The 16,886-nt window shown below is 35.8% G+C and overlaps 1 long non-coding RNA gene across 1 annotated transcript in view; it reads left to right on the top strand.

Moving 5' to 3' along the window:
• The window catches only part of LOC120617118 (uncharacterized), a 134,437-nt gene extending 125,954 nt beyond the window's left edge, over positions 1-8,483 (top strand). Inside the window, exon 10 of the long non-coding RNA XR_005656777.1 lies at positions 7,409-8,483. This is a non-coding gene — a long non-coding RNA (uncharacterized LOC120617118). The remainder of the gene's footprint in view (positions 1-7,408) is intronic.
• Positions 8,484-16,886: the final 8,403 nt, after the last annotated feature.

Genomic DNA, 16,886 nt, shown 5'->3' with positions numbered 1-16,886 from the left:
CTATCTATCAATCAATTATCTATCTATCTATCTATCTATCATCTATCTATCTATCTATCTATCATCTATCATCTATCATCATATTCTAAGGCAGGACATACCTATATATCTAGATTGGGCTAAAAAGGTTACTATTGCAATGCATGAAAATTTTTACTTTCTAGTGAAATATAAATCATCTTTACTCCTTAGAAGTATCTATACATAATTTGTTTGCAAATTTATGAGGAAAGAGAGAATGTGCTTTTAAAAGGAGACCTTTTTGCTTCTATTGTTAGCATTGTCAACTTCCAAAATTGGTGGAATCTGAATCAAGAAGGAATCTGAATGTGAATCAGGTGAAATTTGACTACATACTTGAAAAGCCCATGATTTTCAAAATTACAAATAAAAATCAAAAGAACACTGTCTGCCTCTGTCTACAGACAGAGGACAGAGTGGGGAGGTAGAGGCCTGAAACTTCTAAATATGATTAGTATAAGCACTAGATTACTGAGCTTCTCCAAAGCCACTCTGAAGAGGCTTTCCCCCTCAGCCGCCTGTGTTGAACACATTAGCAGAATGCTTTCCAGACCTTCACAAGACTGTGCCAGTGGACACAGACTAAATCACTCAGCTGAATGGTAAGGGGGAGGGATATTTTATTACTCCTCAGTCAGCTGTTGTGCATCTAGACATGTAGCTAATCATTTATTAGCCTCTAATTTTAGAGGCTGGCTCTAGATGATAAGCCTCATAAAAAGCTAACAAGAAGATGTCTTTGATAAGGTGGTAAATCATTAAATAGAGGAATGACCAGTTGATTTATGACTTACTGGAGTACTTTAGACTATGAAAGATAAATCCTTATTTCTGTTTTGCAAGTGATAGCTCTGCTGTCCCTTAAAAAAATTAAGCTTGGATTATACAATATAAAAAAAGAGTACATTTTTACCCAATTTCAGAGATTCTATTTGAATAGCTGAACTCAAATTCTAAGATTTCTTTGATTCACAGAAACTATTGTTAAGTTTCTTCAATTGGGGTCCGTATCTCTAGAATAATCTAATATCAGCATAGTAGGTGCTCAGTGAGTATCTTTTGGTTGTGTGCATCAATCCTGTGTTTAAAATGTAAGGTTATATAAACAAAATATGACTAAAAAACATAAAAAATTAGATCCTGCTTTTTTCTTTATCTAGCACATTCTTCATGTTCCTGCTTCAGGATCTTTGCACTTGTCATTCCTTCCATCTAGAACAACTTTTTCTGAGATATTGTTGTGGCTTGTTCTTTCACTTCTTTCAGATCTCTGTTCAAGTGTCACCTCCGTAGAGACAACTTACCCTGACAGTTTATATATTGTATCACTTCTCTCACTCTAGCCCTGCTGTTATTTTCTTCGTAAAAACTGGACAGTATTCACATATTCATTTACCTATTTATTGTCTTTCTTCTGTGTCAGAATGTAGATTCCATGGGATGGGGTAGTGGTGTGGGAAGGACATCATGTGCTTTATAGCTATTTCTCTACTACCTAGATGAATGCCTACATCCTACTCAGTGAGCACTTACTAAATACTTTTAAGAATGAAGAAATGGATAAATGAATGGATGAGTCAATTAGGCCATAAGACTAGAAAATTGTTATGGTTCCCATAGGCATAATTTTTTTTCTCTAAACTTAGCTTATTGTAGTAAAATCAGAGGGTGAAATAACTTCTTGTGATCTTTATTGCTATAATAGTCATATGATATAGGCTTCTCTTATGAAGATAGTTATTTAAAAGTTCTTTTGTTCTCACTATGTTATATCTATATTTGGACTAAAGAAGATAAAGAAAGGATTTGATTTGGGGAACATAAAGATCTTAGAATAATGAAGTAAATTCTGGTACCTAAAAGTTATCTTTTGTCAGTTTGTAGTACAAAAAATGTTAATTTCTTAAACACCAAAAAACGAGGACTTTTAGGCATAGCTAATTGGTGACAGCTAAAAGTTCTTAAAGTAAAGTTCTAAAATTTAGTTTTTTTGCACATAAATAGACTTTGGAAACTCATGACAAAAAGGTCTATTTCAAAAATAATGTGAAAATTTGAAAATGAAATCAGTTTTCTAATCCTAAAAGAAGTTTTCTAAAATGCTGAGAGCAGAGATTCTCTCAAAAGGCAGGACCCCTTCTTGTCCTCAGAAAATTCCTTCTCTATAAACAAATAAACTTCTAAATAGTCTTTCTGAACTTCAACAGCATGGTCTCAGAGCCACTTTTAGATTGGGCAGGAGAGCAGGGAAGACAGTTTTGAACTTGAGCTTGGGAGAAATGCTGAATGTACGTTGCACAGTGTAACTACAAATCTATGGAAAGAAATATGAAAAAAAAAAAAAGTAAGTCAATCCAGGACTTCAGAAATCCTCAGTTAGAAAAAATGTTCATTACACAGTTCTGATATCCTATTTCCTCTCCTTACCACATAGGTAGTTCAGAAATATTTGTGCCAATGTTTCCTTGGGAGCAGATAAAAGTGGTAGAAATTATAAAAGATAAGTACACAAGGGCAATATCATTTTGTGGTAAAATACAACTTAAAACAGTGTTTAGCTGATAATTTCCTAGATATATACTTAATTTTGTTATAACTTTTTTAGACATACATAAAAATTCCTATAAATTACTAATGATTATTTACACTCTCAGGTCAGCTTTTCAGAAGTCACGTGGGGGAAGGTGATGATATATAAAAGCAGGAATTATGTGAAAGACACATTATGTCAACATGTATAATTACAAATAAATAGAATTAGGTGATGGGTACTTTCTCTTAAATAGCCATAAGAACCCAGGAAAGACAGTTATTCTCTCTTGTCCTTATTTGCTCAAAGTGTGGAGTGGGAATGTGACTAAATATAACATTCCCATGCCATTTAATTTGCTATGATAAATGATTCACTTTCTGAGACAATAGCATTTTCACATGTATAGTTTTATCCAGGTGAAAATAGATTGCTTCCTTTTTTTCTTTGTTTTATAACAAAAGTATTTTATGAAAATAGTTGCTTCAAACTTTTACGATTATTTAAAAAGTTATTTGCATTGTACAATGCAGTATTATTCAGCCGTTAAAGAAAAAGAAATCCTGCTATTTGTGACAATATGAATGAATCTGGATGACATTATGCTAAGTGAAAAAGGCCAGACACAGTAGGACAAATGCTGTATGATCTCACTTATATGTAGAACCTAAAATAGTTGAACTCACAGAAATACTGGATACGACAGTGGTTACCAGGGTTGGGGGAAGGGGAGATGGGGAGAATTTGGTAAAAGGGTAGAAAGTTCAGTTATGCAAGATAAAAATGTTCTGGAGATCTAATGTACAGCATAGCAGTGATAGTAAACAATACTGAATTTTATGGTTTTATACTTATAATTTGCCAAGAGAGTAGATCATAGATGTTCTCATCAGAAATTTAAAAAAGGTGACTGACTATATGAGGTGATAAACGTGTTCATTACTTGATTGTGGTGATCATTTCACAATATATATGTATATCAATATATCAAGTGATACACTCTAAATATATACAATTTTCATCAAAAACCTACCAAAAAGCAAAAGTCCAGGACCAGGTGGCTTCATCAGTGAATTCTACCAAACATTCAAAGAAGATTTAATACCTATCTCCTCAAAGTCTTCCAAAAAATCAAAGAAGAGACAATACTTCTCAACACATTTTATGAGGTCAATAATACTCTGATACCAAAACCTGGTAAAGATAACACAAAAAAGAAAACTACAGACCAATATTTCTCATGAACACAGATGCAAAAATCCTAAATAAGATACTAGTGAACCGAATACAGTAACAGAATAAAAAGATTATACGCCATGGTCAAGTGGGCTTCATCCCAGAGGCACAGGGATGGTTCGACATACACGAATCAATTAATGTGATACACCACATAATTAAAAAATAAGAATTTTATGATCATATCAATAGATGCAGAAAAAGTCTTTGACAAGATACGGCATCCATTTATGATCAAAACACTTATCGAAATTGGTATAGAAGGAAAGTACCTTAACATAATAAAGGTCATCTATGACAAACCCTCAGCCAACATTATACTTAATGGTGAAAAACTAAAATCCTTCCCTCTAAGATCAAGAACAAGGCAAGGCTGTCCACTATCGTCACTGTTATTCAGTATAACATTGGAGGTCCTAGTGAGTGCAATCAGGCAAGAGAAAGGTATAAAAGGTATCCAACAGGAAACAAAGAAGTCAAACTGTCACTATTTGTGCATGACATGATTCTCTATATAGAAAACCTCAAAGACTACAAAAAAACACTACTAGAAACAATAAGCAAATACAGTAAAGTCTCTGGATAAAAAAATCAACATTCAAAAATAGCGTTCCTATACTCTAATAATGAAGTGTCAGAAAAAGAAGTGGAAAAAATAATTCCATTTGCAATTGCAACAAAAGGAATAAAATACCTAGGAATAAATTTAATGAAACAAGCGAAGGACCTATATAATGAAAACTATAAGACCCTATTAAAAGAAATTGAAGAAGATACAAAGATATGGAAAGATATTCCGTGTTCTTGGATTGGAAGAATCAACATAGTTAAAATGACCATTTACCTAATTATACAGATGCAATGCAATCCCCATCAAAATCCCATTGGCTTTTTTTAAAGAAATAGAACAAAAAGTCATCAGATTTGTATGGAAGCACAAAAGACCCCGAATTGCCAAAGCCATCCTGAGAAAAAAAAAAATGAGGCTGGAGGCATCACTCTGCCTGACTTCAAATTATACTACAAAGCGACAGTAATCAAAATGGCATGGTATTGGCAGCAAAACAGACACACGGACCAGTGGAACAGAAACGAGAGTCCAGAAGTCATCCGATATTTATATGGACAAATAATTTTTGACAAAAGAGCCAAAAACATACAGTGGATAAAGGAAAGTCTTTTCAATAAATGGTGCTAGGAAAACCGGAAAGCCACTTGCAAAAGAATAAAACTAGACTGTTGTCTATCACCACACATCAAAATTCACTCAGAATGGATTAAGGACCTGAATAGAAGACCCAAAACAATAAAATGCATGGAAGAAAACATAGGAACTAAACTCAAGGACCTTGGACTTAAAGAGGATTTTATGAATTTGATCTCAAAAGCAAGGTAAGTAAAAGCTAAAATAAATGAATGGGACTACATCAAACTAAAAAGCTTCTGCTTGGCAGAAGAAATTGTCAACAAGGTAAAGAGACAACCATCTCAATGGGAAAATATATTTGCAAGCAACACCTCCAATAAGGGCCTAATATCCAAAACATACAAAGAACTCATACAACTTAATAACAACAAAAAACAAATGATCCAATCAAAAAATGAGCAGAGGATCTGAACAGACGCTTCTCCCTAGAGAACGTATAAATGGCCTACGAATATATAAAAAGATGCTTGACATCGCTAGCTATTAGGGAAATGCACATCAAAACCACAATGAGATACCATCTCACACCTGTTAGAATAGCTATAATCAACAGGACAAGTAATGACAAATGTTGGAGAGGATATGAAGAAATAGGAACCCTCATACACTGCTGGTGGGACTGCAAATTGGTACAACCACTATGGAAAACAGTATGGAGGTTCCTCAAAAAACTAAGAATTGATCTACCATATGATCCAGCAATCCCTCTGCTGGGTATTTACCCCCAAAAAGCAACCAAAGTGTCCTACAATAGATGATTGGCTAAAGACGCTGTGGTACATATATACAATGTAATATTACTCAGCCATAAGAAGAGATGAAATACTGCCATTCACGACAACATAAATGGACCAACATGGAGATAATCAAGCTAAGTGAAATAAGCCAGACAGAAAAAGTTGAAAATCACATGATATCACTTACATGTGGGATATAAACCTATAAGCAACAAATGAGCAGGGCAGAGACTCATGGACATGGACTATAGGCTAGTGGTTACCAGAGGACTGTAGATTAGTTAGTTAGTGTGGGGGAGGGGGGGAGGTAGACGTGGTAAAGGGGGTCAAATATAAGGTTTAGGGGAGGGCGAAGTGGGTAACGGGGATCAAATATATGGTAGCTGGAGGAAACTGGACTTTGGGTGGTAAACACAATGGAATATACAGATGTCAAGTGATAATGTACACCTGAAACTTATATAATTGTATTAACCAATGTTACCCCAATAAACTTAATTAAAAAATTTTAAAAAGTCAACCAACATGATTGAATTATTGTTTTTAAAAGCTAAATCCAATAGTTTATTAATTTATTTAATAAATATGTATAAGTTTCAAAAATAAATAAATAAATATATGATTTTAATTTGCCAATTATACCTCAATAAAGCTGAAGAAAAACAAGTAGCCTAACCAATCTGCCAGCAAGAGGACTCTTTAAAGAGCTCAGCTAGGGTAGATGTGTTTCTACCCTAGAGCCTCTGTATCTGCAAGAAGACTAGGTCGATCCTTCCTTGTCCTAGGCATTTCCCGAGTTGGTCTCTGCAGGTACCAGTGAAGAAATGTCCATTGGGTTCTTCCTTTTTATAGGGCAGGTAGGGCTCTGACTCATTAAGAATGACCAAGCATTCTGTGACTGAGCCGCCTGAGTGCAGAAAATCTACATTTTTTTTTTTTAAATGTAGATAGTGGCTAATCACACTTCTTTATTTTATTTTCAATATAGCATTAGAATCTAAATTAAAAGATTATTATTACTTGTGTTAATTCATTTTATTTTAAGGCCTACAGGCTTCAAGAACTTTAAAAAGTAGTCTGTTAACTGGCTCTTTACAGAGTGGCTTTTGTTCAATTATTCTCAGGCTTTATCAGGGAGACCTAGACCAAAACTCTGATGTACAGAGCCAAGAATATTTACATGTGTGGTTAATATTACCTGTTATCTTAGAAAGAAAAGTTGAACAGGTAGCTGTTCATTTGTATGTGTGGTTTATTTCTATATCCAGGGTTTCTAAATTCAGGACTCCTGTATAGACTTTCAGAAACGTAGTTTCTTGATTCCACTTCCCTTCTGATTTTCATACAAAAAGAAGAGGCATGCTGGTATGATTGTTTCTATGGGTTTGGTTAGCATTTCAGTTTTGAATCTGACTCTGTAGATCTCACTTTCTTTTTCTCTCATAGCTTGATTCACAGAGACTTTACTTACAAAGACCATTACAGACAGCCTTGAGGGAAATAGAGAAGACTAGTCCCTGAAAGGCAACCTGCGATGAGCAAGCAGGTGCATAAAGGGAGGGAGGTATGGTGTGAGGAGCCAGAGAACCACCTTCAGCAAGCAGACAGAGTGAACTCTCAGAGGCATCTCAGTTCTTTCTGGCTCCACATAAAGTCATTTTTTTTTTCTCGTTTCAGCTTTCCTCACCAGGCAGAAGCAAGCCCCAGTCCATGCCAGGAAATTGTTTTTGACTGGCAGACACAACAATGACAAGAATCAAGATTAAGGCCTGTGAGCAAAATGGAAATAAATGCTGAAAATTCCCCTACCCACCTTGAAAGGCTAACCTGGAGTGAGAGATTGCTTTCTCAGCTAGATTTATCTTTCCAGGTGTTTTGTAGAAGCCTAAGAGTCAGTCAGTGGGTGTGAGTCATCTGGCTGTGGTAAGATTAGAAATTCCTAAAACATGATATAGAAGTCCAGCATTTGGCAGGGAAAATGAAGGAAAGCAGCCCTCTATGAACTTTATCACCACCTTCACCCCTTGGGGGCCTAATTTTCTTTCTTAAATTTTGGACAGGTGCAGATAGAGACACCTGTTTTCTAATCTTCCTTTTCTCTGTTTCTTTTCTTCCCTTTTTCCTGATTCTGTAAAACCAGAGGAAGTACATTTAAGTTGAATGTATAAAAGGTTATAATCAGGAAATCGACTTTTCATGTAAAAATGATTGAAAGAGGGAGAAAATGTAACAGGAGAGACAGAAGAGGTAGAGATAGAAAGAGAACTGGAAAGGAGAAGAGAGTAGGAAGGAGGTGAGGAACGGGTGACGGGGGTCGGGGGAGTTGGAGCGCCCCTGAGCCTGCAAACACCAATGGTGAGAAGAGGAGTCTGTGTTTATTTCAAAGACTAACTGGGAACACACTTTGCTAAATTGTGCTTTCCTATTTGCCCAGCCGTAACTAAAGAAAACAAAAGCTGTTGCAGGTGATATTTCAGGAAAAGGCAATTGCTGCAATTCACCTAATTTAAATTTTAAGACATTTAGTCGTTAAAAATCTGCCAGAGCAGAGTTTCTGTACGCTTGAAATTTCCACATAGCTTGGAGCCATGATAAGCTGGGCATCAGGTGTTTCTACTCCATAAGCGCTCTTCAGACTGCAGGTAAGTCTGGGTGAGAACAGTGTTTCTGGTGCCCATTCGAAGTCTCTTCGGCCTGCCTTCCTGAAGCAGAGTAATACAAATTTGAATTTAAAATGAAAATGAGCATCTTATATATGCCCTCTCTCTCTCTTTTTTTTTTTAAATAGTATTCCATTTCATTTACAGAAGTCAAGGTTTCCTGTTTAACTACTAAATGTCTCTCTATCCCTTAGAGCCCAGGACTGGAAGAACGAAGATGAAAAAGTCAAGTGGGTTCTTAGAAGTGCCAAAGTACTTTTTCTCCTGTTATTATTATTATTTTTAATTTTTTTTATGGTGACATTGGTTAATGAAATCCAAGTTTTAGCTGTACACTTTAACAGTAAGGCATATGTATATTTACACTGCGTGTTCACCTCCCATAGTTAGATTTCTTTCTGTCACCATATATTTGACCCCTTTTACCCTGTCTACCTCCCCTGTCGCCTACCCCTTACCTTCTGGTAACCACTAGTCTATAGTCCATGTCCATGAATCTCTGTTTGTTTGTCCTGTTCATTTGTTGCTTTTAGGTTTCTATCCCACATATAATTATTTTTACTTTGAGGACACCTAGTGGTACTTTATTGGCGGTGTTTGTCAAAGGCAAACCGAAAGAAACTTCAGGATGTAGTAGTGGTGGGGGAACCTACTTTTCAAACTGACACTTTCACACTTTCGTCCAGGACTTTCCTTTCAGACTGAAGACAAAATTGCTATGGTCTTCGGTGATAAACAGGCCTTTGCCAGCTGTCGCTGCCAGATTCCCACTCCTACTTTACACAGTTATCAAAAAAATTCCCTTGTTCTAATTATTTCACAAGTGGTATTTAGTGAGCTCATTGTTTACTGACACCAATGACCTTTTTCTCTTTTTTTAAAAAAAAGACTACCAAATGGCCACAATCTGGTCAGTTCATCAACTAATGAACAATATTAATAGTCTGCTTTAGGTAGATGTTTTGAGGGGAATAAAAAGACAAGACAAAAATCTAGGTGAAAGGAAATTTTTTACCTCTTTACCTCTGGTGGTGAAGTATTCCTTCCTAGCTGTGTCCTCAGAGTCAATGACCTAATAATCTCTCTGACTCTCCTTTTCCTCATCTGACACATGGAAGTGAGTGTACTCAGTTCATAAGGTGAGTTGTTAGATTACTTGAAAACTTGAGACAATTCGCATAATGCCTAGTATCTGGTTGATATTAAATAATTATTAAGATCCTTCGCTCTCTATTCCCTTCACCAACCCCATACCTTGGACACGGCCCTTGTCGTAGTTGTCTTCTGGATGGAAGTGTTTACTGCTTCCCAGAACTCTGACAATGCCACTCTGATCCATCCCTGTTTGAGTCCAAGAAATAAGCACATCTCACAGTTCTGGTTCTAACTTGCAATTCAGATGTGCTGACTTGCCCTGGATCTGTCTTACAACCCTATTCTATTAAGTCAAAGTAAATCACAGAAAGTTAAATCTGTGTAGGCAGTTTCCTACTAGTTATGATATCCAGCATCAAGACTGGCTATTTTAGTATTAAATTTCCTGATGGTTGTGATTCAAGAAGGAATGACACAATTAGCTCTTTGCCAGGGAAGCTATTGATATCTATTTTTCATGTTTGGCTTAAGTTTAGAAAAGATGGTTTCTACAATTCTTACTGCATTTACTGTAAAGTTCAAACATTTTAATATGGCCTCCAAGGAGTTATATTTCTAGTCTCAACCCACCTCTCCAACTTCATCCTGAGCCACACTTGGATTTGCTTATTATGTTCCTACACATTAATATTAAAAAAATTTTTCATGAACCAATTGAGCTCTTTTTGCCTTGTGAAATTAGAGCATGAGTATTATTCTCTTCATCTAGCTAAGTCCTTCTTACACATTCTTTAGGATTAAGCATAAATGTTGCTTCCTTGGAGAGTTCTTTTCTGACCCTAATCTAAATTTGGTATCTGCCCTTATTCTTTTTCCTTATACTTCTCCTTCCTAGCAACTGTCATAATTTCCAGCTGTGTGTGTTTATATTTGTTTGTTTACTGTCTGTGTCCCCATTAGAAATGTATTCTCAGTAAAAATAGAGACATGTCTGTTTTGTTTATTTATTGTACCTAGCAAGATGTTTGTTTCATGTGAAGCACTCATTGAATGGTTGAAACCAATCCTATTAAAGAGAAAAGTCCATGGATCATTTCCACATGCAAACATGACTTATGGTTTCCTTGACAAAGCTTTTGCTTTGTTCAGCAGTCTTCTGGGGAATCCCCTTTGCCTCAGAGATTATTTTTGGTTACTGATAGTTTCAAATAAACAAAAACTGGTTCCTAAGATCTCCTCAGAAGAATCTTTATCTTTCTAAAATGCTTTTCCCCCTTAAAACAAGCAATTCAATTAATGCTTCTTACACATTTTTTTTGGTATGTGCAAACTAATAACAGCTCAAATGACACTGGGACAAATTTCCATCACAACAGATAGCTTTGTGTAATGAAAAGAATTTTTACTCTCTCAGTCTGTGGATTGAGAGCTAATCCAAAAATCTGTCTGTCCTTTAGTCAGTGAGTAATGCACAATTCCATAGTCCTTATCTTTACATAGGACTAAGCCTTACCTACTAGTGTGCTATTAAATGCCTTAGTACTTCCAAAATTTGGTATTCACAAGCACCAGTGCATTAATAAAGTTCATTAAGGATTTGAATTTCTCCTTCTTTTAACACATCTGGTTGATACATTGTCTTGGCAATTGCAAAGCTCCCAGGCAACTAAAATTTTTCAGAAGTACATATTGTTAGCTATCATAGTATGATTTTGAAATTGGTTTTACATTTCATTTCCCATTAATATTGCTTGTTAAAAATTAAAATTGGTGTTTATTTAGCTTAATCATTTTCCACTTGACTTGTTGTAAATTGTTTGGTTAACCCTACAGTTTAAAGTGAGATATATTTAGATCACCAGCATTTCTCTAGACCTTAAGACTTACACACATTATAATTAAAATATGAATCATTTTGTCTTGGTTTGATTTCTCAGAAAGCAGAGCCTAAAACAAAGACTTCTGTACAAAGTTTATTTGGGAAGTGACTTCAAGAGTAAGAGAGTGGGGAAAGTGATACAGGAATGAGGGAAATCCAATATGAATGTGTTAGTGAAGTTGCTGCTGGATCAATGGGGGCCTAGATTCCCCTGAAACCTCTTGAGAGCCTTACAGGTTCAGTTCAGGCAACCCTCCAAGTGATTTCTTCCCACATTCTTTGAATTTCTAGGTCACCCTATACATGACCCTGTCTTCTTTGACGGTTGACCCCAGGGGCTTTAGGGCACTTGTGGGCTGCCCAGCACAGTCAGTAAAGGTTCCTAGGCAAGAAGTAAGATAATGTTCATTGTGAGTTGAGTCTGAATTTATATGGAGCTGTTCACAGCTATTTGGCTAAAATCAGAGGTGGTCTGAGGAATCGTGCTACAGGGCACCGGAGGTAATTGCTAACACACCCTTGCTGATAGAGTAAATGTATACATAACCAATTGCACAAATTGGCATGTAGAATATTTTATCAATATTTTTATTGATTTTTATTATTATTACTATAAAGCTGGAGTCTTTTGCCTTGCTAGGGTGTAGTTGTAATTTGCAGAACCTGAAACTGAAATTAACTGTATTTTTTCTTCCTGGAATTCTCTTTCTATTGCTGCCTTCGCACTCTTAGTTTGTGCTTCTGTGGACTCACTCACCCTCAAATATCACATTTCAAGGAAACCTTTTTCAGATCCTTCTAGTTGGAAGTAATTTTTCCCTTTTTTGAACTGGTGTAGTCCTTGGTGATACTTTTTCAGTGGCGTTTATCAGAATCTATCAGCTATCTGGCTATTTCATTCAATTCTCATATCCATGCTGTTTCTACTTTCTGGATTGCCTTTATCCATTTTTTCAACCTGGTTAATTCCGAATTACTTTACCTGGTAAAGTTCTAACTCCCACTCATCCTTTAAGATTTAGCTTAGGCAACCTTGCAGGTGAACTGGCCCTCTCTCCACCCATCTTCATTGCACTCCCAGATCCCCTTGAACACGACTTCGTTCTAATATTTACTGACTAAATTGTACTGTAAATTTAGTTTACACACACACGCGCGCACACACATGCACACACACACACACTCACTTCAATGCTTCTCAGGGGAACATAGTTTTTCATTTAACATTAATTGCCTTAACATAATAAATGTTCAATAAAATTAATGAACTTTTATTTCCTCAACGAGACATCAAACTCCTAGAAGTTAGAGATTATGCCTTATTCAGCCCTGTATTTCACAGTCTAGCATAATCTCTTTCATAGTGCATGCTTTAAAATATTTGTGTAATGCTAAGGGAAAACCCCTAAAATCTCCTTTTGTCTCTATAAGAAAATGGGGCTATAAATACATCTCTGACTCAAGTTGTTGGGCATCTACAGATTGCATTTTTATTTAAGAAACTCTAGCTATAAAAACATCAATGACTCACGTTGCAAGGTGTCTGCAGACAGCATTTCTTTTGTAAAATTTAAATCAAAATAGTGACTCAAGCTGTTTCAGTAGAAATGAAAAATGATGAATCATGTAAATAATGCACTATATGAGTCAAATTAAATTTAGAATGAGAAACCAATTCTGAAAGTAAGTCTAGTCATTGCCAGGTAGGCAGTGCACACAAAACAAAGGTATCTTGATGTGTAGTTGGTTGACCCAAGAGAAAGTATGCCCTCACATTGCAAAATGGAGGTTGCACATTGATTACATTACAATGACTTTTGTGAAGCTTATTATGTTTTCACATAATCCTTCTTAATACTTATTTCAATTTTCCTTTTGTTATTTTTTTTCTGGCTCAGCTTCAGAGGCATCTGAAATGCTCTTATAACACAAATATATTTCTAGTAGTGGAAAAAGTAATATAGAGAGATTTTTAGGGTCAAACAAAATGTTTAGTGTAAAAATTATCACTCTCTTGAATTTTGACCTATTCTCATTCTCTTTCATTCTAAATTTGAATCTTTACTCTCATATAAGTCCGTCCTTTTGGTCCTTATAGGAAAAAACAGTTGTGCATGTTTTAGAGATGTTTTGGATTCTTTTAATGGGGAGGGAGTAACTTTGTATTCTATAGTAAAGTTGAGGTTTATAAAGCAACCCCAAAGAGAAGTAGCACATAAACTTCATTTCACACAAAGTTGTAAATGACTGATATGTATATTTGATAGTGGAAGACAGTTCTGATCTTATGGTATTAGTTGTCTGAAGATAGTGAAGATAAGCAATTATACTCTAGCTAAGATAGTTACATCTGATAAATAATAAGTAAATAAAGCGAGGGGTTCTCAAGAAAAAATCATATTCCTTTGTTTTGTTCAGGAATAATTCAAATTAATTTTTTGAAAAGTCAAGGATTTCCTGTTTCTGGGAGGATTATGTGTAGGGTGTGTATGCGTGCACGTACATAGGTGTGTTGTGATGCATACTGCTGGGAGAGAATTATAACTCTTCTTCATATTAATGCCAATGTACTCAAAACAAACACAGACACATATACATACATGCACCTATATTGCATATATTATTACCTAGCTGAATCTAGCCATTTTAAAAGAATATCTATTTAGACAGGGGTCTGGGTGGGGAGGAGGAGAGATAATTTTGGAGTATGGAACACCTCATGAAGAAGGCAAGACCGATTGGCTCATCATACTCAGGGTCTTCGGAAAGCTTAAGTTTACATGGAAGACAAGAAGTATGGTGGTTCGGATGTGATAGAATCCCAGCTGTGTGACTTCAGGTAAATTGTTTCACTTTTCTGGGTCTAGTTTGTTGTGAATAATAATAGAACCATCCCATTGGACTGCTGTGCTAATTAATTGAGGTTAATATGTATAAATGCTTAGGACATAAGCACTCAATAAATATTAGTTTATGTTCTCCTCCTCTTTTTTCTTTTCCACCTTTTTCTTCTTCTTTTTCTCCTCTTCCTTCTCTTCCTTAGTCCCCTAGTGGGTAGAAGGCAAGAACATACCAGCAAATGCAAGACATATCAGAAGAAGAAGGCAGATGAGTATAAGAGAAAATTTCAATGAATCATGGTCTTTCCCTCACAATTCTCTGTTCACTGTCAACCTTCTTGTGTCCTGACATAGAAGAGGCTCTATGGACCACAGAGTTCTCCATTATGAGACTCTTGCCTCATATAACCATTGAGTCCCTGAACTCTAAGGGCTGTAGGGAGGTTCTGGTAGCATTTCTCCTTATACTAAGGTTGAAAGGTGAAAGTGATTATCGCCTCTGAGGCACTTGGTTCTCCAGACTCCTCTACTCTGTCCTTGGATAAAGGAAATAAACCTAGGTGTGAGCATCCCTGGGCTAGTTTCACTACAGAACATATGTATGGAGGGAGAGAGGATTCTTAGCTTCTGTATGTTTGACATCTGTGCATCATTTGGTAATTGCCTCCCTTTCTAGTCCATAAGTATTTATACTCTAGACAAAATAGTTACAGCCGATAAATGAGTATTCACCATGTGCCAGGTGTTTTACTAATTGCATTTTAGTATTAACTCCTATCATTCTCGCAATTACCCTATGGGAGAGATAGCCTTATTAATCCAGCTTGACAAATGTGAAAACTGAGGTGCAGAGAGGTAAAGTAGCAGAATCAAGATTAAACACTGCCATTCTGTCTTCAGAGCATGTTCTTAACAGTTGTACCTACTCTGTTTAACTCCTTGAAGACCCTCATATCTGTGCTTACAAACTATCATAAGGCTGTTCATTCTGTAAGGCATGCCTTTTTTCTTGATTCTTTGCTTGAATATCTCCTGTTATTCTTAAATTTTAATTTGGGCAATAAACCCCTACTGCATTCCATTCTATTTCATAACTTATTTTTCTCTTTCACCAGGGGTTAGGTCTTTTTTTCAATCCCTAGATAATTGTACAGTGCCTGGAATAAAGAGGGTGCTCAATAAAGTCTGCGGAATGAAAGAATAAATTGTGTATTGGGTTGAATTTCTTTCAAGATATGAGTGCGTAGAAATATCCAGCCATATATAATTGCCATAAACCTTGAGGTTTGCAATGAGCTAAAATACTTCAGAGCTTCTTTTCATGAGGCTAATAATTTGTTAGGTGGTAGCTTGCTTTTCTAAGGAAAAGAAGAAACCAGTAGTATTATGCTATGATTTCCGTCATGTTTATATGTAATTTTCAATTGGTTGGCACTAGGTGGAGCCAAGGAGCCTCGTAGGGAAGCTCAGAAGAAACGTTAATTATTATCAGCCCTGACTGCTCAAAATAATTTTAAAGATTATTACTTTTTTTCAGATTTGCAAACTGGTACATTATTTGAAGCAGTTATTTAATTATACTCATTCTCCAATGGGTTCCCCCTCCCTTCCCCCCGCCACACACACACACACACACACACACACACACACACACACACACACACACTGGTTATCTTATTTTTTAAATGGAAAGGTCTTATACTTTATTTTTTCCAGTTTCCCAATACTTAGAGTCAATTTTCAATATTTAGGTGAAAGCTGTATTTGGTAATTGAGGATCAACATCCCAGGTATTTCTCTCCCCACCCCCGACTTTTTATTAGTGAAATGTCCAGAAACCAAAGGTCTGACATGTGAAAAAAGCCTTAGACTGGCAGAGAGGAAATTTTTCTTTCTTTTTTCTTTTTTTCCCCTTCTCCTTCCCCGTCCTCTTCCTTATCCTCTTTCTTTTAGCATTTTTGTGGGTCAAAAACAGAGAATACCATCAACCTCATAGTTCTGACTCTCACTTTTATTTGCCTTGTGACCTTGGTAAGTCACTTATTCTCTTTGGGCCTTACTATTTTTATCTGTAAAATGGCAGGAATGGGTGTTAACTTAAAAAACCATTTCTATTTTAATTTTTTCATAATTTTGCCCCCTAAATTCTCTCGTTCTGTGCAATTAACTGATTCTCCATGTCTTTGTCTAGCATGTGTTCTTGACTTTTGTTAGACGTTGGTAAAATATGACCTTTCATTGGGCATTCATTAATTATGGAGTACTAGAGGCCTGAAATGTGCCCTTTACATTGTCTCAAGTTTATTTTTACTTTCTTGGATTAAATTCTTTACAGGATACAGAGTTACTGCTATGCTTATTTAGTCCAATTAAAGGAATACAATAATAGAAATTCATGTTTCTTTATATTGACACCCTAGGTTTTCTCCTTTATAATTAGTTAAGTAAGGCAGCTGATGTGGCCTCTAATTATTTCTGTAGAAGATGTGGTAATTTCCTCTCAAAGAAGCATTTTACTCTCTAATTTTTAATCCTTCATAGTAAGATTATTATATAGGAAAGTTGAATCAAACCTCAACTTTTCATAGTATTATTCATCGTGGGTGGGATGTTGGACCAAATCAGTTTTAATAGTGTTCCCAAATTTCTGTGTTTATAGCAGTTAATAGATGGGGTTTTTT

This window comes from Pteropus medius, unplaced genomic scaffold (genome assembly GCF_902729225.1).
Source record: "Pteropus medius unplaced genomic scaffold, Ma_sr-lr_union100, whole genome shotgun sequence".
In the NCBI taxonomy this organism is placed as follows: domain Eukaryota; kingdom Metazoa; phylum Chordata; class Mammalia; order Chiroptera; family Pteropodidae; genus Pteropus; species Pteropus medius.
Note: the sequence above shows the minus strand (reverse complement) of the source record. Positions and strands in the feature narration are given on the sequence as shown.